The sequence below is a fragment of the Magallana gigas genome, chromosome 8 (genome assembly GCF_963853765.1).
Source record: "Magallana gigas chromosome 8, xbMagGiga1.1, whole genome shotgun sequence".
NCBI classification, from domain to species: Eukaryota; Metazoa; Mollusca; class Bivalvia; order Ostreida; family Ostreidae; genus Magallana; species Magallana gigas.
Window position 1 is genome coordinate 38033788 of NC_088860.1, and position 27382 is coordinate 38061169.

A 27382-nucleotide genomic window follows, 5' to 3' on the forward strand; every position below is an offset into this window, starting at 1 on the left:
ATCATCCAATGAGACCAACATGGCATTTCATAATAACATCTTAGGCAATGATACAGTTCACTAGGATTAACACAACAGTTTTCAATAAGTAATCTAGCCTTTTGATCAAATGTCATTGGAAGAGCTACCAATTGTACAACAGTAACTCAGGCAATTGATACCGTCTACTCAGAGAAACACGTAAGTTAACGTACACATATGTTACACAATACGATTAACACTGTCCTTCTAGAGCAACATAATAGTAATACATCAGAATCCTAAGCCATCGATATGGTCAACTGAGAGCAACACAACATTATTCTAAAGAACCAAACCAATTGGTAGCTACTTGTATACTGAAAGCAACTGAACAGTTGTACAATCCAGTTTTATAACAGTACTCAAGGCAAATGATGATGCAGTTGATACCAAGTATCCAATGCTATTGGTACGGTCTACTAAGAGCAACAAAACAGTCAAACATTAGTACCCGACACAATTCATACATTCCACTGAGAGCAACACAACAACTTAGCACCTATTTACCTGGTATCATTCAGTACATTGACCTATGAATACTGTCTATTGAGTGAAATAAAACACATTAGTATTTTTTGTCTATTTATAATGTCACTGAGAGAAACTTAACATCAATAGTGGTACCTAAGGCAATTGGTAGTCTTCTGAGAGCAACACAACATCTATACATTAATATAACTTGTCTATTCATAAACCTTCTGGTAAGAATATAACCATTGCACCTTAGTACAGTAGGCTAAACATATGTTCACCTAAGAAAACCATATTATGTTATGCATGATACCCTAGCTTATTGATAAGGTCCTCTGAGAGAAACATAAAAATTGTACAATAGTACACTAGGCTATTGATGTGAATCTCTAAGAACAAATTCCTATCATCCAATGAGACCAACAAGGCATTTCAAACACTGTAATAACATCTTACGCAATGATACAGTTCACTAGGATTAACACAACAGTTTTCAATAAGTAATCTAGCCTTTTGATCAAATCTCATTGGAAGAGCTACCAATTGTACAACAGTAACTCGGGCAATTGATACCGTCTAATCAGAGAAACACGTAAGTTACGGTACACATATGTTACACAATACGATTAACACTGTCCTTGGAGAGCAACATAATAGTAATACCTCAGAATCCTAAGCCATCGATATGGTCAACTGAGAGCAACACAACATTATTCTAAAGAACCAAACCAATTGGTAGCTACATGTATACTGAAAGCAACTGAACAGTTGTACAATCCAGTTTTATAACAGTACTCAAGGCAAATGATGATGCAGTTGATACCAAGTATCCAATGCTATTGGTACGGTCTACTAAGAGCAACAAAACAGTCAAACATTAGTACCCGACACAATTCGTACATTCCACTGAGAGCAACACAACAACTTAGCACCTATTTACCTGGTATCATTCAGTACATTGACCTATGAATACTGTCTATTGAGTGAAATAAAACACATTAGTATTTTTTGTCTATTTATAATGTCACTGAGAGAAACTTAACATCAATAGTGGTACCTAAGGCAATTGGTAGTCTTCTGAGAGCAACACAACATCTCTAATATTAATTGTACAATAGTACATTAGGCTATTGATGTGAATCTCTAAGAACAAATTCCTATCATCCAATGAGACCAACATGGCATTTCATAATAACATCTTAGGCAATGATACAGTTCACTAGGATTAACACAACAGTTTTCAATAAGTAATCTAGCCTTTTGATCAAATGTCATTGGAAGAGCTACCAATTGTACAACAGTAACTCGGGCAATTGATACCGTCTAATCAGAGAAACACGTAAGTTACCGTACACATATGTTACACAATACGATTAACACTTTCCTTGGAGAGCAACATAATAGTAATACATCAGAATCCTAAGCCATCGATATGGTCAACTGAGAGCAACACAACATTATTCTAAAGAACCAAACCAATTGGTAGCTACATGTATACTGAAAGCAACTGAACAGTTGTACAATCCAGTTTTATAACAGTACTCAAGGCAAATGATGATGCAGTTGATACCAAGTATCCAATGCTATTGGTACTGTCTACTAAGAGCAACAAAACAGTCAAACATTAGTACCCGACACAATTCATACATTCCACTGAGAGCAACACAACAACTTAGCACCTATTTACCTGGTATCATTCAGTACATTGACCTATGAATACTGTCTATTGAGTGAAATAAAACACATTAGTATTTTTTGTCTATTTATTATGTCACTGAGAGAAACTTAACATCAATAGTGGTACCTAAGGCAATTGGTAGTCTTCTGAGAGCAACACAACATCTCTAATATTAATTGTACAATAGTACATTAGGCTATTGATGTGAATCTCTAAGAACAAATTCCTATCATCCAATGAGACCAACATGGCATTTCATAATAACATCTTAGGCAATGATACAGTTCACTAGGATTAACACAACAGTTTTCAATAAGTAATCTAGCCTTTTGATCAAATGTCATTGGAAGAGCTACCAATTGTACAACAGTAACTCGGGCAATTGATACCGTCTAATCAGAGAAACACGTAAGTTACCGTACACATATGTTACACAATACGATTAACACTGTCCTTGGAGAGCAACATAATAGTAATACATCAGAATCCTAAGCCATCGATATGGTCAACTGAGAGCAACACAACATTATTCTAAAGAACCAAACCAATTGGTAGCTACATGTATACTGAAAGCAACTGAACAGTTGTACAATCCAGTTTTATAACAGTACTCAAGGCAAATGATGATGCAGTTGATACCAAGTATCCAATGCTATTGGTACGGTCTACTAAGAGCAACAAAACAGTCAAACATTAGTACTCGACACAATTCATACATTCCACTGAGAGCAACACAACAACTTAGCACCTATTTACCTGGTATCATTCAGTACATTGACCTATGAATACTGTCTATTGAGTGAAATAAAACACATTAGTATTTTTTGTCTATTTATTATGTCACTGAGAGAAACTTAACATCAATAGTGGTACCTAAGGCAATTGGTAGTCTTCTGAGAGCAACACAACATCTCTAATATTAATTGTACAATAGTACATTAGGCTATTGATGTGAATCTCTAAGAACAAATTCCTATCATCCAATGAGACCAACATGGCATTTCATAATAACATCTTAGGCAATGATACAGTTCACTAGGATTAACACAACAGTTTTCAATAAGTAATCTAGCCTTTTGATCAAATGTCATTGGAAGAGCTACCAATTGTACAACAGTAACTCAGGCAATTGATACCGTCTAATCAGAGAAACACGTAAGTTACCGTACACATATGTTACACAATACGATTAACACTGTCCTTGGAGAGCAACATAATAGTAATACATCAGAATCCTAAGCCATCGATATGGTCAACTGAGAGCAACACAACATTATTCTAAAGAACCAAACCAATTGGTAGCTACATGTATACTGAAAGCAACTGAACAGTTGTACAATCCAGTTTTATAACAGTACTCAAGGCAAATGATGATGCAGTTGATACCAAGTATCCAATGCTATTGGTACGGTCTACTAAGAGCAACAAAACAGTCAAACATTAGTACCCGACACAATTCATACATTCCACTGAGAGCAACACAACAACTTAGCACCTATTTACCTGGTATCATTCAGTACATTGACCTATGAATACTGTCTATTGAGTGAAATAAAACACATTAGTATTTTTTGTCTATTTATAATGTCACTGAGAGAAACTTAACATCAATAGTGGTACCTAAGGCAATTGGTAGTCTTCTGAGAGCAACACAACATCTCTAATATTAATTGTACAATAGTACATTAGGCTATTGATGTGAATCTCTAAGAACAAATTCCTATCATCCAATGAGACCAACATGGCATTTCATAATAACATCTTAGGCAATGATACAGTTCACTAGGATTAACACAACAGTTTTCAATAAGTAATCTAGCCTTTTGATCAAATGTCATTGGAAGAGCTACCAATTGTACAACAGTAACTCAGGCAACTGATACCGTCTAATCAGAGAAACACGTAAGTTACCGTACACATATGTTACACAATACGTTTAACACTGTCCTTGGAGAGCAACATAATAGTAATACATCAGAATCCTAAGCCATCGATATGGTCAACTGAGAGCAACACAACATTATTCTAAAGAACCAAACCAATTGGTAGCTACTTGTATACTGAAAGCAACTGAACAGTTGTACAATCCAGTTTTATAACAGTACTCAAGGCAAATGATGATGCAGTTGATACCAAGTATCCAATGCTATTGGTACGGTCTACTAAGAGCAACAAAACAGTCAAACATAAGTACCCGACACAATTCATACATTCCACTGAGAGCAACACAACAACTTAGCACCTATTTACCTGGTATCATTCAGTACACTGACCTATGAATACTGTCTATTGAGTGAAATAAAACACATTAGTATTTTTTGTCTATTTATAATGTCACTGAGAGAAACTTAACATCAATAGTGGTACCTAAGGCAATTGGTAGTCTTCTGAGAGCAACACAACATCTATACATTAATATAACTTGTCTATTCATAAACCTTCTGGTAAGAATATAACCATTGCACCTTAGTACAGTAGGCTAAACATATGTTCACCTAAGAAAACCATATTATGTAATGCATGATACCCTAGCTTATTGATAAGGTCCTCAAAGAGAAACATAATAATTGTACAATAGTACACTAGGCTATTGATGTGAATCTCTAAGAACAAATTCCTATCATCCAATGAGACCAACAAGGCATTTCAAACACTGTAATAACATCTAACGCAATGATACAGTTCACTAGGATTAACACAACAGTTTTCAATAAGTAATCTAGCCTTTTGATCAAATGTCATTGGAAGAGCTACCAATTGTACAACAGTAACTCGGGCAATTGATACCGTCTAATCAGAGAAACACGTAAGTTACCGTACACATATGTTACACAATACGATTAACACTGTCCTTGGAGAGCAACATAATAGTAATACATCAGAATCCTAAGCCATCGATATGGACAACTGAGAGCAACACAACATTATTCTAAAGAACCAAACCAATTGGTAGCTACATGTATACTGAAAGCAACTGAACAGTTGTACAATCCAGTTTTATAACAGTACTCAAGGCAAATGATGATGCAGTTGATACCAAGTATCCAATGCTATTGGTACGGTCTACTAAGAGCAACAAAACAGTCAAACATTAGTACCCGACACAATTCATACATTCCACTGAGAGCAACACAACAACTTAGCACCTATTTACCTGGTATCATTCAGTACACTGACCTATGAATACTGTCTATTGAGTGAAATAAAACACATTAGTATTTTTTGTCTATTTATAATGTCACTGAGAGAAACTTAACATCAATAGTGGTACCTAAGGCAATTGGTAGTCTTCTGAGAGCAACACAACATCTCTAATATTAATTGTACAATAGTACATTAGGCTATTGATGTGAATCTCTAAGAACAAATTCCTATCATCCAATGAGACCAACATGGCATTTCATAATAACATCTTAGGCAATGATACAGTTCACTAGGATTAACACAACAGTTTTCAATAAGTAATCTAGCCTTTTGATCAAATGTCATTGGAAGAGCTACCAATTGTACAACAGTAACTCAGGCAATTGATACCGTCTAATCAGAGAAACACGTAAGTTACCGTACACATATGTTACACAATACGATTAACACTGTCCTTCTAGAGCAACATAATAGTAATACATCAGAATCCTAAGCCATCGATATGGTCAACTGAGAGCAACACAACATTATTCTAAAGAACCAAACCAATTGGTAGCTACTTGTATACTGAAAGCAACTGAACAGTTGTACAATCCAGTTTTATAACAGTACTCAAGGCAAATGATGATGCAGTTGATACCAAGTATCCAATGCTATTGGTACGGTCTACTAAGAGCAACAAAACAGTCAAACATTAGTACCCGACACAATTCATACATTCCACTGAGAGCAACACAACAACTTAGCACCTATTTACCTGGTATCATTCAGTACATTGACCTATGAATACTGTCTATTGAGTGAAATAAAACACATTAGTATTTTTTGTCTATTTATAATGTCACTGAGAGAAACTTAACATCAATAGTGGTACCTAAGGCAATTGGTAGTCTTCTGAGAGCAACACAACATCTATACATTAATATAACTTGTCTATTCATAAACCTTCTGGTAAGAATATAACCATTGCACCTTAGTACAGTAGGCTAAACATATGTTCACCTAAGAAAACCATATTATGTTATGCATGATACCCTAGCTTATTGATAAGGTCCTCTGAGAGAAACATAAAAATTGTACAATAGTACACTAGGCTATTGATGTGAATCTCTAAGAACAAATTCCTATCATCCAATGAGACCAACAAGGCATTTCAAACACTGTAATAACATCTTACGCAATGATACAGTTCACTAGGATTAACACAACAGTTTTCAATAAGTAATCTAGCCTTTTGATCAAATCTCATTGGAAGAGCTACCAATTGTACAACAGTAACTCGGGCAATTGATACCGTCTAATCAGAGAAACACGTAAGTTACTGTACACATATGTTACACAATACGATTAACACTGTCCTTGGAGAGCAACATAATAGTAATACCTCAGAATCCTAAGCCATCGATATGGTCAACTGAGAGCAACACAACATTATTCTAAAGAACCAAACCAATTGGTAGCTACATGTATACTGAAAGCAACTGAACAGTTGTACAATCCAGTTTTATAACAGTACTCAAGGCAAATGATGATGCAGTTGATACCAAGTATCCAATGCTATTGGTACGGTCTACTAAGAGCAACAAAACAGTCAAACATTAGTACCCGACACAATTCGTACATTCCACTGAGAGCAACACAACAACTTAGCACCTATTTACCTGGTATCATTCAGTACATTGACCTATGAATACTGTCTATTGAGTGAAATAAAACACATTAGTAACACAATCCAAATCAAAAAAGGAAAATCAAAATTCCTTTTTTTTGACCCCGTTTTTCATATCTGCATCCATATAAACCCTTTTCTGCCAAAAATAAGCCTTTACAAGTCAAAGTTCATGGAATTTTCCTGAATCATTGACATTTAAATGCATTACACAGACATTTAAAATGAGTAACGTTCCTCTTATTCTTATAAAAACTTATGAAGCATCAGAAGAACGTTCCTCTTTACCTAAACTAAAATCTATACATTTCATCTGAGGAACGTTCCTCTTTTCACTTCAACAGAAATCTTCACAAAGAATCTGAGGAACGTTCCTCTTTTCACTTTAACAGAAATCTTCACAAAGAATCTGAGGAACGTTCCTCTTTTCACTTTAACAGAAATCTTGACAAGTCATCTGAGGAACGTTCCTTTTTTCACTCCAACTGAAATCTTGACAAGTCATCTGAGGAACGTTCCTCTTTTCACTACAACTGAAATCTTCACGAGGAAATTCTTGAGGAACGTTCCTCTTTTCTCTTTAACTGAAACCTTTACATGGTACCTGAAGAATGTTCCAATTTCCTACATTTGAAAGTAAAAACAGCAATAAGCAAAATACCGGTAATCTTAAATTAAATAGGCATTTAAACATGTTATACTTTACGAAAATATTAAGGATGTTAACAAGTACTCGAGTACTTGACTATCGCTCAGTCCTGATGATGATCAGCTAAAATTTTCTAAGTTGATTACTCGATATAAAGTAAAAAAGATTTTGAATTTTTAATATTTTATATCGCGGCATTTTTGGGTGCCCCTTGTGTATTTTTTAAGCGGCAAATACATGTATATTAATTGGTGTCAAATATTGATCTTGTATTGTAGATCAAACTATAACTAATTGTTTTCAATAAAAATACATAGGCATGTAATTAAGAATACCAATTTTAATATTTCTTTTTATATTAAATATCAAGTTTAGTTTGTAATTGGATTAGATGTTTATATAATTAAAAATTTAACTATATTAATAATTGTCTCAGTGCATATGATTTTATAATTACTAAAATCATAAAGCTCGCATCCATCAAATTCAGGATGGAGTTCCCAAGTAGAGCTGCATATTCCAGAAAGCACTTTCACTTAATTCGGTCTTTGATACATGGTTGACATGAATCAAGGTTTATCTTCTGTTCTGTTTATCTTCTGTTCATACTGTGTGACTAGCTGGATGGCTTTTGAACTTTTCTGTGGCCTCATTGATTTCCTCCCAGGGGGGATGTCCAGATCTTCTATAGAATCTATGTATAATACATATTTCCATTAAAACTCATCATCGCTAAATAACTTCCTGTTATTTCATTTCATAATGAAGATCTGGTTGTAATTCTTATTTTTGTTAACAACACACAAATTCTCAAACATACATTTAGGTATTGACATTCTTTAAGAAGAAATACCAAGTATATTAAAGGTCACATAAGTTTTTCCCTGCTTAACTTGAAAGAGAGAGAGAAATTAGAGAGATGTAGCACAAGAGAGAGAGAGAGAGAGAGAATGAGAGAGAGATTTGTACAACAAATATATATACCTATATACCTAAATATGTTGAAACATTTACAGAATCCAAGCAGGATAATTAAGCATGAGTTTGATTTGAATCTACCAAACATCAATATACTCTTGAATTTCTGCTCTAATCTTAAAACACATTGGTATTATTGCATTATTTTTTTTGGATGGCGACAGATCTTAACACTTCACATCAAATCCCAAAGCTATTGTTATCGGGGCCGAACATTCTTGTGAGTATGAGAATGGTTCACAGCTCTAAATTATTTGTTTTAAGCCAGACAGCTGAGCAGATGGAATTTGCATAACTTAAATAAAGCAGGAATTATTAACCACGTCAAACAAGAGAGCTGTATAATTCAGATTCTGTTCATCCTATCAATTTAATGTTGCAGCAAGGGAATACTAGAATTCAGTAAATAAGCTTGATGAGCTTGGGCAAACTTATTTTTGTTTGAAATTTAGAAGCATAAATTATTCAGAATATTTGCTCAGCATAAATTCTGACTTGTTATACTAAGGACTTTATGTTTGTTTCATCAAAATTCTCTTCAATATTTTACATGCTCCCCAAAAAATGGGGGGGGGGACTCCATGTTTATTCACTTTTTGATATGTAAATTTAAGAAAATTGTTTACAGAAAAAGTTAAGGGGGGGGGGGGGTCCCTCCTACACCCTGATGCTACGTGCCTGCTTGAAAGGGTTGATTTAAAAATAGGGTGGTGTGTTTTTTTTAAAGAAAACACTGCAAATAAATGCATCTTGGCTGATAGAAGAACTGAGGATAAAAGGCAAAAAATTCTGAATGAAACAACATTATAAGGATGATTTAGCATCAATATTCCCAAATCACTTAATTTGCGGTAATTCCTATCCCCTACCCCCCTTCCCCCCTCCCCCGACAAAAAAAATAAGATGAAGAAAACACCTAACATTTCTCCCCTAAAAGAAAAGCTATTTTCGTGGAGGGATAGGACAAATCATCCAGTCATTCTTTAATTGAGTATTTATGTAGTATTTATTCCTTTTTAAGATATCAGTAATTCTCAGGCATGAATAACTTAATTATCATCAGTGCACTAGCTATAACTATATACCCGCTATCCATCTGCGCGTGCAACCAGATAATCTAAAAAAAATGTAAAAATTAAAAGTCTACACCAAAGAAATTAATTGAAGAAATATATGAATAATTTGATAGTTCTAATGTTTTCAGTTTAGAAGTAAAGTGGATATATAACAAGAAGAGGACATACATAGGCTATGCCTGTTGTCCAATCCTATTGAATTTATTCAATTAAACATGTTTAAATAAATTAGAAGTAAAGTGAAAAAGTCTTAATGATACCCGTTATCTAGTATTTTTGTTCAACTTAATTGTGCATATAATTCATTTCAATATAATATAAACAGTCGCCATGTTAAGTTTGTTCCTAAAACATCAATTTACCTGTCTTAAAGTTAAAATTCATAATATACAACTGGAATAGTGAAACGGATAAGTAATGAACTTAGGAAAAAGTTCTTTCCTAAGATATAACTTAGTCTTAAGTTTGCTTTGTGAAATGGGCCCCTGTGCACTCATTAGATTAATCCTTTCACATTTGTACAGGTTACAATTGTGTGATAATTCATTTTGGCAGATTAATCATATATTTAATATTTAACTTTTTCTTAAATAGAGCATGTTCCTATTCCATATGACCTAATATCTGTTTATGATTTTCCTATTTACAAAGTCTGATTTGTAAGATCTAAAACTCACATCATGTAAATGGAGTTTATAGTGTTACTGAATTCATTTGTCCCAAGAGGGCCATATTCCTAGCAATGGCGTTGTCTGTTGATAAGCATTTGTAGGGGAAATTGATAACCTGTAAAATGAGAAGTGGCTAGCAGATTACGCTGTTTCAAAAGAGCCTTATGGGAGTAGTCCCAGAAGGACAGCTATAGTGTGAGATTAATTTTAAATTAAGAATAACAAACCTTAATCTTCAAGCATCTTCCATCCCGATCAAGCTCTGTCCAAATTAATGCTCCCCATCCTCTAGACCAGCAAACAATTCAAATGCAGTGATTTCAAATCAAAATCCACCAGGCAAAATATTTTGTCACTGCCAATCATCATCACCTATAACATTACATTGTATTATGATTACATTTTAATTTTGCACATCATTTTCAAAATTTGATGATTACAATAATTTTTTAAAATATCAGATAATCAAGAATTTTGTATCAATTTAATTTAAATGCTTTAGATTTGCAATTACCTTGATTGTAGTAAATTAGCAGAAGAGCAAAAGAAACTCAGTTATGTATTTTAAACGTTTGGATATAATAAAAGTATTTATTACCTTGATGCATGCATCCTGCAAAGTTTGCAACTGCAATTTCCAAACAATATTTCTGTTCTGCTTCATAAAGTACACATGCAGCGTTGATCTTAAATTAAATTTGCGACCACATTTTGCATCTGTTCCTAAAGCAGTGATCTGCTGTTGAAAGCTCTCAAATTTCACACAGTTACTATTATTAGCACACCCCGAACATCTTATCAGCATCCAGTTAGTGATTGACATCTGATAGAGGACCTTAGCATGTGCATGTAACAACAAGTTGTTACTCAGCTTGAAATGGCCGGCGGTGACATTAGCAAACCAAATGAAGCAGAGGAATATGGGCTTTAGGTCATGACATTTAAAGAATATACTGGAGTATTTTGATATTAGATATTTTCTAGTTGATAAACATGAGGTACTCCAAGAAAGCCAAAAAGTGAGTTGGTTTTTTTTTTTTACCTAAAATATCCTACTTAATACCAGAGGTAGATTTGTAGATTTATCAAAACTACGAGTACACTATTGAATTATGGCTCGTGTATGTTGTGATTTTATTAGGAAGGGGGTGGGGGTATTTGTTAGCTAGTGTAAGATAATATAATTTACATGTATATTAATATAATGATTGCATTTCATATGAGAACTGTAATTCAAATTTTACATCCTAATAATGTTTGTTACTATCATCCAGCTCAAAGAATTTGACAAATGCAAATTTCTGGTAACCTGATGGTTTTCTCAAAGCTTAGGTCCTGTCACACCAGATTGCATTCCCCCAGAGTTTCACGATACTGTTATATTTCTGGAATCGCCGTGGGTTCGCTGGGAAATTCAAAAACATTGTACTGTTGTATTTTAAATTTTTACAAGGTGAAAATGTGACAGTTGACCAAGGGATTTCTACTCAGCTCCTGCAGCGTGTAACTGCATTCCTACAAACTTTTACTAACAAATGACTGCGCTCCAACTGAGTGCTCATAATGTGCTTAGAGTTGTGACCTCGAGTTTACAGTGTGTGTGAGTGTGTGTGTGTGTGTGTGTGTGTGTGTGTGCACCCTTTTTCATCAGTCCTTATATTACTTAACCAACATCATATTGCTGTTTCAGCGGCTTGACACAAAGTTTTTGATTTTATATTTAAAATTGTTAAATTATGAGCTGCAAACCCGCTATCATCAGGAGTAATTTTGCACACTTGTTAAACAAGTTATTTAATAAGTGACATAATTAGCATGTCTTCTAAATTTCAATTGTGCTTATAGCCACAAGTGCAATAGGGGTTTTAGTGAAAATCATCCCTGCAATAATAATCACCGCAATGTATCAAATCAATTTGCATCATGATAGATATTAAAAATAAAATCAGGATTTTTCAGTAAAATGTTGACAATCGCACATCAATTATTTACAATTAATTTAAGCAAAACTTTTTAAAGTCCAATTGCACAGAAGACAAACAGACGGATAGTCAGACGGACGGACAAGGTGATTCTTATATACCCCCTAAACTTTGTTTGGGGGGGGGGGGTATAGAAACAATAAACTTAAGGTCAGTCGCGGGTTTACAATTTTGCGCCCTCTGCACAAGGTATTGCACAATACTTAAAGGAAATAGTTTCAATGTCGTAAAACACAAATGCAGAGTAAAATGTTCAAATATTCAGGTTATCATGTAACGTTTCTATATTTTTAAAATTTATTTATTATAAAAATTATTTTTTTAAAAAGTGAATCCTTAGAAAAATGTTCAGAAGTATTTTAATCATTTCGCCTCTTCTAGATCTTCAAAATCGATGTTATCCACCTCGAAGTCAACGTCTTACGATGACGTCAATTGAGACTCTGAGTCTCCTTAAGAATGATTAATTAGCTTACTTTTGGTTTGTCAAAATCGTTGTTTCAATTTGTCTTTTATTAGTTTTACAGAGAGGATTGTTGCCAGTCATAGTTTGGGTAATGATTAAAATACTAAAAAAGGAAATGTTTTGAAGTCCTTGGGTGAGAAGTAAACATTTTGTTAAATGAAATGAGGAACTTTCCTCGAATGCATTGTAAAGATTTCAATTTAAGGAAAAAGAGGAACGTTCCTCGGATGCTTTATACAGATTTCATGTAAAAAGTAAACAATCAACTTGTGAAAGATTGTACGTTCATCAGATACCTTATGTAGCTTTCAGATGAAGTGAAATGAGAAACGTTTCTAAGATACAGTGTAAAGATTTCAAGTCAGGAACGTTCCTCAGATTCTTTGTCAGGATTTCAGTTTATATAAAGAAGTGAAAAGAGGAACGTTCCTCAGATGACTTGTCAAGATTTCTGTTGAAGTGAAAAGAGGAACGTTCCTCAGACGAATTGTCAGAATTTCTGTTGAAGTGAAAAGAGGAACGTTCCTCAGATTCCTTGTGAAGATTTCTGTTAAAGTGAAAAGAGGAACGTTCCTCAGATTCTTTGTGAAGATTTCTGTTAAAGTGAAACGAGGAACGTTCCTCAGATTCTTTGTGAAGATTTCTGTTAAAGTGAAACGAGGAACGTTCCTCAGATTCTGTGTGATGATTTCTGTTGAAGTGAAAAGAGGAACGTTCCTCATATGAAATGTAGATCTAGATTTTAGTTTAGGTAAAGAGGAACGTTACTCATTTTAAATATCTGTGTAATGCATTTAAATGTCAATGATGCAGGAAAAATTCCATAAACTTTGACTTGTAAAGGCTTAATTTTGGCAAAAAGGGGTGCAAATGGATGCAGATATGAAAAACAGGGTTAAAAAAAAGGAATTTTGATTTTCCTTTTTTGATTTGGATTGTGTTTAGTATTTTTTGTCTATTTATAATGTCACTGAGAGAAACTTAACATCAATAGTGGTACCTAAGGCAATTGGTAGTCTTCTGAGAGCAACACAACATCTCTAATATTAATTGTACAATAGTACATTAGGCTATTGATGTGAATCTCTAAGAACAAATTCCTATCATCCAATGAGACCAACATGGCATTTCATAATAACATCTTAGGCAATGATACAGTTCACTAGGATTAACACAACAGTTTTCAATAAGTAATCTAGCCTTTTGATCAAATGTCATTGGAAGAGCTACCAATTGTACAACAGTAACTCGGGCAATTGATACCGTCTAATCAGAGAAACACGTAAGTTACCGTACACATATGTTACACAATACGATTAACACTGTCCTTGGAGAGCAACATAATAGTAATACATCAGAATCCTAAGCCATCGATATGGTCAACTGAGAGCAACACAACATTATTCTAAAGAACCAAACCAATTGGTAGCTACATGTATACTGAAAGCAACTGAACAGTTGTACAATCCAGTTTTATAACAGTACTCAAGGCAAATGATGATGCAGTTGATACCAAGTATCCAATGCTATTGGTACTGTCTACTAAGAGCAACAAAACAGTCAAAGATTAGTACCCGACACAATTCATACATTCCACTGAGAGCAACACAACAACTTAGCACCTATTTACCTGGTATCATTCAGTACATTGACCTATGAATACTGTCTATTGAGTGAAATAAAACACATTAGTATTTTTTGTCTATTTATTATGTCACTGAGAGAAACTTAACATCAATAGTGGTACCTAAGGCAATTGGTAGTCTTCTGAGAGCAACACAACATCTCTAATATTAATTGTACAATAGTACATTAGGCTATTGATGTGAATCTCTAAGAACAAATTCCTATCATCCAATGAGACCAACATGGCATTTCATAATAACATCTTAGGCAATGATACAGTTCACTAGGATTAACACAACAGTTTTCAATAAGTAATCTAGCCTTTTGATCAAATGTCATTGGAAGAGCTACCAATTGTACAACAGTAACTCGGGCAATTGATACCGTCTAATCAGAGAAACACGTAAGTTACCGTACACATATGTTACACAATACGATTAACACTGTCCTTGGAGAGCAACATAATAGTAATACATCAGAATCCTAAGCCATCGATATGGTCAACTGAGAGCAACACAACATTATTCTAAAGAACCAAACCAATTGGTAGCTACATGTATACTGAAAGCAACTGAACAGTTGTACAATCCAGTTTTATAACAGTACTCAAGGCAAATGATGATGCAGTTGATACCAAGTATCCAATGCTATTGGTACGGTCTACTAAGAGCAACAAAACAGTCAAACATTAGTACCCGACACAATTCATACATTCCACTGAGAGCAACACAACAACTTAGCACCTATTTACCTGGTATCATTCAGTACATTGACCTATGAATACTGTCTATTGAGTGAAATAAAACACATTAGTATTTTTTGTCTATTTATTATGTCACTGAGAGAAACTTAACATCAATAGTGGTACCTAAGGCAATTGGTAGTCTTCTGAGAGCAACACAACATCTCTAATATTAATTGTACAATAGTACATTAGGCTATTGATGTGAATCTCTAAGAACAAATTCCTATCATCCAATGAGACCAACATGGCATTTCATAATAACATCTTAGGCAATGATACAGTTCACTAGGATTAACACAACAGTTTTCAATAAGTAATCTAGCCTTTTGATCAAATGTCATTGGAAGAGCTACCAATTGTACAACAGTAACTTGGGCAATTGATACCGTCTAATCAGAGAAACACGTAAGTTACCGTACACATATGTTACACAATACGATTAACACTGTCCTTGGAGAGCAACATAATAGTAATACATCAGAATCCTAAGCCATCGATATGGTCAACTGAGAGCAACACAACATTATTCTAAAGAACCAAACCAATTGGTAGCTACATGTATACTGAAAGCAACTGAACAGTTGTACAATCCAGTTTTATAACAGTACTCAAGGCAAATGATGATGCAGTTGATACCAAGTATCCAATGCTATTGGTACGGTCTACTAAGAGCAACAAAACAGTCAAACATTAGTACCCGACACAATTCATACATTCCACTGAGAGCAACACAACAACTTAGCACCTATTTACCTGGTATCATTCAGTACATTGACCTATGAATACTGTCTATTGAGTGAAATAAAACACATTAGTATTTTTTGTCTATTTATAATGTCACTGAGAGAAACTTAACATCAATAGTGGTACCTAAGGCAATTGGTAGTCTTCTGAGAGCAACACAACATCTCTAATATTAATTGTACAATAGTACATTAGGCTATTGATGTGAATCTCTAAGAACAAATTCCTATCATCCAATGAGACCAACATGGCATTTCATAATAACATCTTAGGCAATGATACAGTTCACTAGGATTAACACAACAGTTTTCAATAAGTAATCTAGCCTTTTGATCAAATGTCATTGGAAGAGCTACCAATTGTACAACAGTAACTCAGGCAACTGATACCGTCTAATCAGAGAAACACGTAAGTTACCGTACACATATGTTACACAATACGTTTAACACTGTCCTTGGAGAGCAACATAATAGTAATACATCAGAATCCTAAGCCATCGATATGGTCAACTGAGAGCAACACAACATTATTCTAAAGAACCAAACCAATTGGTAGCTACTTGTATACTGAAAGCAACTGAACAGTTGTACAATCCAGTTTTATAACAGTACTCAAGGCAAATGATGATGCAGTTGATACCAAGTATCCAATGCTATTGGTACGGTCTACTAAGAGCAACAAAACAGTCAAACATAAGTACCCGACACAATTCATACATTCCACTGAGAGCAACACAACAACTTAGCACCTATTTACCTGGTATCATTCAGTACACTGACCTATGAATACTGTCTATTGAGTGAAATAAAACACATTAGTATTTTTTGTCTATTTATAATGTCACTGAGAGAAACTTAACATCAATAGTGGTACCTAAGGCAATTGGTAGTCTTCTGAGAGCAACACAACATCTATACATTAATATAACTTGTCTATTCATAAACCTTCTGGTAAGAATATAACCATTGCACCTTAGTACAGTAGGCTAAACATATGTTCACCTAAGAAAACCATATTATGTAATGCATGATACCCTAGCTTATTGATAAGGTCCTCAAAGAGAAACATAATAATTGTACAATAGTACACTAGGCTATTGATGTGAATCTCTAAGAACAAATTCCTATCATCCAATGAGACCAACAAGGCATTTCAAACACTGTAATAACATCTAACGCAATGATACAGTTCACTAGGATTAACACAACAGTTTTCAATAAGTAATCTAGCCTTTTGATCAAATGTCATTGGAAGAGCTACCAATTGTACAACAGTAACTCGGGCAATTGATACCGTCTAATCAGAGAAACACGTAAGTTACCGTACACATACGTTACACAATACGATTAACACTGTCCTTGGAGAGCAACATAATAGTAATACATCAGAATCCTAAGCCATCGATATGGTCAACTGAGAGCAACACAACATTATTCTAAAGAACCAAACCAATTGGTAGCTACATGTATACTGAAAGCAACTGAACAGTTGTACAATCCAGTTTTATAACAGTACTCAAGGCAAATGATGATGCAGTTGATACCAAGTATCCAATGCTATTGGTACGGTCTACTAAGAGCAACAAAACAGTCAAACATTAGTACCCGACACAATTCATACATTCCACTGAGAGCAACACAACAACTTAGCACCTATTTACCTGGTATCATTCAGTACATTGACCTATGAATACTGTCTATTGAGTGAAATAAAACACATTAGTATTTTTTGTCTATTTATAATGTCACTGAGAGAAACTTAACATCAATAGTGGTACCTAAGGCAATTGGTAGTCTTCTGAGAGCAACACAACATCTCTAATATTAATTGTACAATAGTACATTAGGCTATTGATGTGAATCTCTAAGAACAAATTCCTATCATCCAATGAGACCAACATGGCATTTCATAATAACATCTTAGGCAATGATACAGTTCACTAGGATTAACACAACAGTTTTCAATAAGTAATCTAGCCTTTTGATCAAATGTCATTGGAAGAGCTACCAATTGTACAACAGTAACTCAGGCAACTGATACCGTCTAATCAGAGAAACACGTAAGTTACCGTACACATATGTTACACAATACGATTAACACTGTCCTTGGAGAGCAACATAATAGTAATACATCAGAATCCTAAGCCATCGATATGGTCAACTGAGAGCAACACAACATTATTCTAAAGAACCAAACCAATTGGTAGCTACTTGTATACTGAAAGCAACTGAACAGTTGTACAATCCAGTTTTATAACAGTACTCAAGGCAAATGATGATGCAGTTGATACCAAGTATCCAATGCTATTGGTACGGTCTACTAAGAGCAACAAAACAGTCAAACATTAGTACCCGACACAATTCGTACATTCCACTGAGAGCAACACAACAACTTAGCACCTATTTACCTGGTATCATTCAGTACACTGACCTATGAATACTGTCTATTGAGTGAAATAAAACACATTAGTATTTTTTGTCTATTTATAATGTCACTGAGAGAAACTTAACATCAATAGTGGTACCTAAGGCAATTGGTAGTCTTCTGAGAGCAACACAACATTTTTAATATTAATTGTACAATAGTACATTAGGCTATTGATGTGAATCTCTAAGAACAAATTCCTATCATCCAATGAGACCAACATGGCATTTCATAATAACATCTTAGGCAATGATACAGTTCACTAGGATTAACACAACAGTTTTCAATAAGTAATCTAGCCTTTTGATCAAATGTCATTGGAAGAGCTACCAATTGTACAACAGTAACTCGGGCAATTGATACCGTCTAATCAGAGAAACACGTAAGTTACCGTACACATATGTTACACAATACGATTAACACTGTCCTTGGAGAGCAACATAATAGTAATACATCAGAATCCTAAGCCATCGATATGGTCAACTGAGAGCAACACAACATTATTCTAAAGAACCAAACCAATTGGTAGCTACATGTATACTGAAAGCAACTGAACAGTTGTACAATCCAGTTTTATAACAGTACTCAAGGCAAATGATGATGCAGTTGATACCAAGTATCCAATGCTATTGGTACGGTCTACTAAGAGCAACAAAACAGTCAAACATTAGTACCCGACACAATTCATACATTCCACTGAGAGCAACACAACAACTTAGCACCTATTTACCTGGTATCATTCAGTACACTGACCTATGAATACTGTCTATTGAGTGAAATAAAACACATTAGTATTTTTTGTCTATTTATAATGTCACTGAGAGAAACTTAACATCAATAGTGGTACCTAAGGCAATTGGTAGTCTTCTGAGAGCAACACAACATCTCTAATATTAATTGTACAATAGTACATTAGGCTATTGATGTGAATCTCTAAGAACAAATTCCTATCATCCAATGAGACCAACATGGCATTTCATAATAACATCTTAGGCAATGATACAGTTCACTAGGATTAACACAACAGTTTTCAATAAGTAATTTAGCCTTTTGATCAAATGTCATTGGAAGAGCTACCAATTGTACAACAGTAACTCAGGCAATTGATACCGTCTAATCAGAGAAACACGTAAGTTACCGTACACATATGTTGCACAATACGATTAACACTGTCCTTGGAGAGCAACATAATAGTAATACATCAGAATCCTAAGCCATCGATATGGTCAACTGAGAGCAACACAACATTATTCTAAAGAACCAAACCAATTGGTAGCTACATGTATACTGAAAGCAACTGAACAGTTGTACAATCCAGTTTTATAACAGTACTCAAGGCAAATGATGATGCAGTTGATACCAAGTATCCAATGCTATTGGTACGGTCTACTAAGAGCAACAAAACAGTTAAACATTAGTACCCGACACAATTCATACATTCCACTGAGAGCAACACAACAACTTAGCACCTATTTACCTGGTATCATTCAGTACACTGACCTATGAATACTGTCTATTGAGTGAAATAAAACACATTAGTATTTTTTGTCTATTTATAATGTCACTGAGAGAAACTTAACATCAATAGTGGTACCTAAGGCAATTGGTAGTCTTCTGAGAGCAACACAATATTTTTAATTAAGGTCTTCCGTTTCCAACGGAAGACCTTTCTATTATTGTGCGGGTTAAGATTATTCTTATTTTTCTTTTTTTTTTTTTTCTTCCTAGACGCGAACTTTGAGGCTTCATATCGTGCTCATTTCTGAACAGTTTTTGCTCAAATTTTCAGGGCTAATGGACTTTACAAAACACTATCTTCATCAATTCATAGAAGTTAGAATTCCCTTTCCGTTAACGAGTTATTCCCCTTTTAAATTTTTTTAGGGCCTTTGGTTTCCAGACAAAGGCTCCGAGACTATAATAGCAGGGAATGGGAATCTAACGAATTTGAATAACAAAGACATTGAAGTTGTATACATCGGTTTTTGTTTTTGGATTACGTTCCTTATTTAGGAAAAGGTAGGGGGTCAAAAAACAGGATTCCAAAAAGTGCAAAAATTTAGACATGTTTTCCTTTATATCTTTTTAACGAAAAATATTTTGTTAAGACATGTAGAATAAAAGTTGTGCAGAATATCAAGGGCTTTCATTTGACACTAATAAAAAAGGGCTGGCCCCTTAGATTAAGGGCCAATAGCCCCTAAAAGTTTTTGCTTAATAACTCAAAAACGGTTAGGATTTTGATATGGATGTCGCTGGAAAAGTTGTTTGTTGGGATCTCATAAAGGTCGTAACAATATTATTTTGTAAGTGATTTGTGTAGTATGAGTGTAAAAAGCTTTACATGTTGACATGTACCTGTTTTCATTAGACAAGTTAACGAAAGTCTTTGTGCGTACAACTGGCATAAAGTTGCCGCAGAAAGTATGCTGGTTTATACAGGAGGCATTAATTTATAAGAAATTTGTTTTTGTTGGAGTACATGCTTTTTTAAGGCGTTTAAGTCATTGTTGTTAAGTTCTTATAGTGCACAATCATTAAAAACGGCAATTGGAAAACAAAACATTCTTTTTCTTTTCTATTTAACCACAAAATATGGAATTAAAAAACTATATGCATTACATTTTATTTATTAACTCCATGCATTTAAAATCTACCTTGAATCAGAGCTGTGTGTGTGTGTACCATTACGTAAGCTCTCCCTCGCCCGCGGCCGAGAAAATCGGTCACCATGCTCGCGGCTGTAGCGGTCAGCGGTTATCTAATACACGAGAGCTGTGTCTCTCGTATACATGTATGAGTTTATTTAGCCGCGAACTCGATAATTGGTTTCGTTTTGATTACACATAATTTTTTTATGGATTAAACGATTGGGTGTCAATTAAGAAATCGTTCAGTTAATTAATAAAAGCAATGTCACTCTCAATCTAAAGCAATAATAGACACAGATCAATTGTGGGTTTTAAGTTTAAAATAAATAACTTTTATTTGATAGAGTATGTTCATTATACTGCAAACTTTTCAAATCTTCCTGGGTTCTGAACTGTGCCTGTCTGTGCGTTGTACATATACCTTTACGTAATATATCCTTCGCCAACGGCCGATGAGATCAGCCACGGCTGCACTACCTAGCGGTTATTAAGCGGGTTTTAATACACAAGATTCTCACACTGCGACGCACACTTACATGCATATGAACGTGTTTGAGTTAATATAGCCGTAAAAACAGGAACTGTTTTAATTTAATCCTATAAAAGTTTGTCCATCTTGTATTTATTCAATTGAACATTTGAGTGTAAATGAATATTAATGAGCGATATTACTCCAAATCGTAAACATCGTACATTTAAGACATAAATTAATGGTTAGTTTGTTTATGTAAAATATTTTAGAAACTGCACAAATAATGTTTTGAATCAACCCCCCCCCCCCCCCCCCCACACACACACACACACACAAATAGTAAACCTTTAAATGATGATCATCCCTCGCACATGGCTGAGGAGAACCGGCACCAAGTAATCCGGGGTCGGTTCGTGTTCTTCTACATGTACCTTATCGCGCGTTCATGTTTCATATTTTGCACGGACACAACTATATTTTATTATTTTTTCAACTATTATATTCGTTTAAGATGAAAAGATAAACAGGTAGTTTAAAAATCAAATTATAATCAAAGTTCCATGTAACATGTTTGCAGTAGGTGCTAGCACGATAAAAATGTCCTGAATTGAGGCATTCGATGATTTTTTAAAAAAAAATTCACATGAATTTTAAACAACTTTAGATTAGATTCTATCGGTCACATATTAATCACTTCTGTAGTTTTTCTACATGGTCGTTCGTTTCTTTGTAGAAGCGAACTCATTGCTGCCCCCCCCCCCCCGCCCCGCTGACAGGAGCTCGCGCTGGACTTTTTTAATTGTCAAAACGATATCAAGATCTATCGAAAATCATTTTTGGTGGCTTCTTCTCATGTGTAACATTTTGTTTCATATTCCCACCCGTTTGTTTATTCGGTCAGTCTGTGTAAATTCAATCGCCACATGCGACCGAGAATCTTGTGTCGCTTCAGCGCACACAGCTCGGAACATATATAGCCCCAGATCATCAATTGTTATATAATTGAGTAACTGTTGGAATGGTGCTTTTACATAAATAATGAATAATAAAATCATCCAGAAAAAAAGTTACCGTAACTCAATAGTCAATACCAAAAATAAAATCCGTATGATTGCTAACTGAAATCGGTATTTCAGTATTCGGCGGGATTTGATTTTTCTGCTAACATTCGTATTTTTATTGGTTTCAGAGATTACGATGTAAAAACACAAACAGTAAATACACTTGATATTATTTACATTGATAATGTTGAAAAATATTTAAAATTAAATTAGTCACATTCGTAAGATAAAAATGTTCTACGAACAACCGATTATTTTTTTCCTATGTCGTGTCATTCGCGCGTAAATAAGTATGTTCTGTAAACATATATACATGAACCCAGAAAAAATTCAAATGATTACACAAAAAAGAAAGTTGTAATTAGTATTTCTGAATTTTTTTCTGAAAGTAATTTCACATTGTATTGAAAAGAACAAGAAATAAAAATGATTTAAATTTTTGACTCAATATTCGTATATATTACCGGCGCTTCGTACATGTGTAACGGCGTACAGTGTATAGATTATTATAATCTGTTCGAATTAAGTACCATGCGTAAAGATTCCCATAATAATTACTAGTAATTGCATGACTGTGTACATTGTAGGCAAATCCCTGTGTGTTAATTACTTCTAAGACTCTTTGTTTTCCATTAACAGAGGTTTAAATAATATTCAGATAATTAATAAAAATTTTGTCATTTGAATTGTATGCTTCATCAAATACTGATTCCGATTACCTTGAAGTCATTAATTTTCGATTGGCTATTGACAAAGAAAGAGACGCTTGACCATCCAATGAAAACAAATACACAGAGGTTGATTGACAGGTTCAGCCAGGTGCAGGAGACACCCGATGTCCGAGGTTATGTGTGCTGCTTGTACAAAGTCGAATGGTCTCAGTAAGAGTTATCGATGTGAATAAATAAAAAAATATATATGCTTATCAAAACATGATCGTTTAAGTTACAGCGAAGTACATTGAAGCGTTTAATAGGGGTTTACTCCAGAAAAGTTTCTACCTAATGTTTTCACTGACCTTTGTCCAATCAGATCGTAGCTGGGCGGAGTTAAGACATTGCCGCTCGTGACTTGAATGAGAGAAAGAAAAGAGAGAGAGAGAGAGAGAGAGAGAGAGTAAATTATAAGTGGTGCTGATAAAGGAATAATCATTAGTTATAAACTTGCAAACAAATTAATTAAGGTCTGCATATAAAAATTACATGTGTATCCTATATTGTATAACTTTAAAGCTTTTTAAAGAACGATTGTGAAAATTTCTTTGGCCGCGCGCCGTCGACAACATGCACATGGATAAGAATGACGTAGCTTATATTCAACTAAATTTCCTAGCATGGAGTCCGAGAATACGGACATTAAATATTTTAAAATGCGAACGAGTAATCACTTATGAACATGATGAATTTAGATGTAGTGTAAAGGAAAGGCAACGAAGGCGGATGCTTAGTGGAAAAGTAAAACGTCTAAGGTAAAGAATGTTTCACACTGAGTAACCATGAAGAAAGATTTTATACAAAGTAAATTTACAACCTTTGTTTAATTCCAGGAAGATTCGGCAAACTTTGATTTAATTATTAACGGTAACACGTACAGTCTTCGATGTTTGACATTACCTTATCCTATTACTGATCTATATATAGACATCGTTGTTCCCTGGTTAAAGAATTTCACAACACTTCAAAGTTTCATAAATTTATAAGATATACTATGTCCCGAGTTTTTTCTTCCACCACTTTTTGCTTGATATTTCAATAATAGTATATACCTTTGTGCTAAAACTACGTTCGTCCAGATTATATGTGTTGAAACGCCCCCTCTATCGCTTCAGGTTTCAATACACATCCCAATATTGAAAGTCTACGGGGATTTTGCATTGCATCAGCCATTAATAAGCCCGGATGATAACGTTTAAATATTGCGCGAGGTATCCCGAGTACTTCCGAACGGAGAAAAGATGTAAACATTTCCCATTATAAATCTCCGTAAAAAACCTGTGAAATTTTATGAGTGAAAATTGTTCAATGAAGATATCTTGGATATATTCCCTTTCATCAATTGAAAGTGAATTGAAGTGTCAGTGAGTTCCGAATGAAATCTGATAAATGTTTCACGCGGATCTCGCACGCTTTGCCCCAAACGATTTAAACGCTTTGCCCGAAACGCTAAACGGTTTACACGAAACGCTTCACAATCACACGAAACGCTTAACGGTTTACACGAAACGTTTCTCGCAAGTAGGTCGCACGTTTTTTGGTGTAGTAGTAAGTTTCAGGGTCTGTAAATTTTGTCATCACGCAACAATTCTAAACTTGCACATAGTTTTCAAAAATTTAGAAATATTTTTAAATAAAGAAGTTATCTTAGAGAAAAGGTTACGTGTTTTGTAGGCGGGTTCGATTTTTAAATCAAAGTACTGATGTACTGACGAGAGTTGATTTTATCGAATATTATTTATTTTAAAACCAACGATATGCTAGTTTGCTTGGCAAGTAGTTTATAATCTGCATTTGAATTATGCACATTTTTATAATATGAATTCTCTGACTGTTCCGACTAGAATTTTGAGAAAACCTCTAATGAATCATGTTGTGTAATATTTTAAAATAGAATTGATTTCATCAAACTATGTTTTGGTATTCCAAATATTTCAAAAATTGTATGGATCCAACCAATAATGAACTCTAGTCTCGTTCAACCAGATGCTTGGCTGTCTCCGTTAATCTCCGACAAGTAAGAGATACCAGGTCACATGATAGCTTGATGATGCGACCTCTAAATATAGACTGACTTTTAAAGCGCTAAGCATAGCTCAGCGCTTTATTGTCGTTAGACTTCTATTTCCGGTGCAAGGAATAACTGCCCTCTATGAGCAGAAATATACATCATTTAAACTGGTAAGAGGTATAGGGAACCAGTTATCTGGGTGACGGAAATGGCCGAGTAGATACGATTGGTTTGCGGGGCTTACGTACATCAGCACGGGATGCTACGCAGTGATGAAAAAATATAGTGCGTATTCAGAAGCTAAAAAATAGAAAAATAAAATCGATTCTTTGCAAGAAAATGTCAAAAACTGTGGTAAATAACTGTTCAAAAGGTGAAATTTGTGATTTTAACATATCTTTTTTCAGGCATGTATCCATATACAAGTCGTGTTCAGCTTTAATTCACATCATCTTAAGAAAGTAACATATATTTAAAGAAATCTGGCCTTCGATACTTTAAATTGATATTCATTAAACATAAACCAAAATTTCAATAAGGCTCATTTCCGCCTACGCTTGCACACAGTAAATTTTCTTAGAACCAAGCTATGTTAGCGCTTTTCAGTACTTTCAGTACTTTGATTTAAAGAATGTTTGAAACGATTACATAAACTGTGTTCGACAGATAGTTTTCCTAAAACATTTTCTTTCTTTCTTTTTCAAAACACGTTTTATATACAGGCTTTCAATCACAACACATTTTTATAACAAAAGCAGAACTGAAAGTTTAGTCATTATAAATTATTGACACCATATCACATACATTTTCAACTCGGAGCAACAACGGAAGACCTACTCGTGGCTTTGCCACGAGCTCTGCTCTAGTATTAATTGTACAATAGTACATTAGGCTATTGATGTGAATCTCTAAGAACAAATTCCTATCATCCAATGAGACCAACATGGCATTTCATAATAACATCTTAGGCAATGATACAGTTCACTAGGATTAACACAACAGTTTTCAATAAGTAATCTAGCCTTTTGATCAAATGTCATTGGAAGAGCTACCAATTGTACAACAGTAACTCGGGCAATTGATACCGTCTAATCAGAGAAACACGTAAGTTACCGTACACATATGTTACACAATACGATTAACACTGTCCTTGGAGAGCAACATAATAGTAATACATCAGAATCCTAAGCCATCGATATGGTCAACTGAGAGCAACACAACATTATTCTAAAGAACCAAACCAATTGGTAGCTACATGTATACTGAAAGCAACTGAACAGTTGTACAATCCAGTTTTATAACAGTACTCAAGGCAAATGATGATGCAGTTGATACCAAGTATCCAATGCTATTGGTACGGTCTACTAAGAGCAACAAAACAGTCAAACATTAGTACCCGACACAATTCATACATTCCACTGAGAGCAACACAACAACTTAGCACCTATTTACCTGGTATCATTCAGTACACTGACCTATGAATACTGTCTATTGAGTGAAATAAAACACATTAGTATTTTTTGTCTATTTATAATGTCACTGAGAGAAACTTAACATCAATAGTGGTACCTAAGGCAATTGGTAGTCTTCTGAGAGCAACACAACATCTCTAATATTAATTGTACAATAGTACATTAGGCTATTGATGTGAATCTCTAAGAACAAATTCCTATCATCCAATGAGACCAACATGGCATTTCATAATAACATCTTAGGCAATGATACAGTTCACTAGGATTAACACAACAGTTTTCAATAAGTAATTTAGCCTTTTGATCAAATGTCATTGGAAGAGCTACCAATTGTACAACAGTAACTCAGGCAATTGATACCGTCTAATCAGAGAAACACGTAAGTTACCGTACACATATGTTGCACAATACGATTAACACTGTCCTTGGAGAGCAACATAATAGTAATACATCAGAATCCTAAGCCATCGATATGGTCAACTGAGAGCAACACAACATTATTCTAAAGAACCAAACCAATTGGTAGCTACATGTATACTGAAAGCAACTGAACAGTTGTACAATCCAGTTTTATAACAGTACTCAAGGCAAATGATGATGCAGTTGATACCAAGTATCCAATGCTATTGGTACGGTCTACTAAGAGCAACAAAACAGT

The 27382-nt window shown here is 34.5% G+C and overlaps 1 protein-coding gene and 1 long non-coding RNA gene across 3 annotated transcripts in view; one reads left to right on the forward strand and one right to left on the reverse strand.

Moving 5' to 3' along the window:
- The window catches only part of LOC105334969 (ankyrin repeat domain-containing protein 17), a 776771-nt gene that overhangs the window by 672370 nt on the left and 77019 nt on the right, over nucleotides 1-27382 (forward strand). The gene's annotated exons all lie outside the window — the stretch shown is intronic.
- Nucleotides 7045-11294, reverse strand: LOC117692199 (uncharacterized). Its single transcript, XR_010708717.1, has 3 exons — nucleotides 10956-11294; nucleotides 10585-10729; nucleotides 7045-8326 (listed from the first exon to the last, which is right to left on the reverse strand). It is a non-coding gene; the product is annotated as an uncharacterized lncRNA (long non-coding RNA).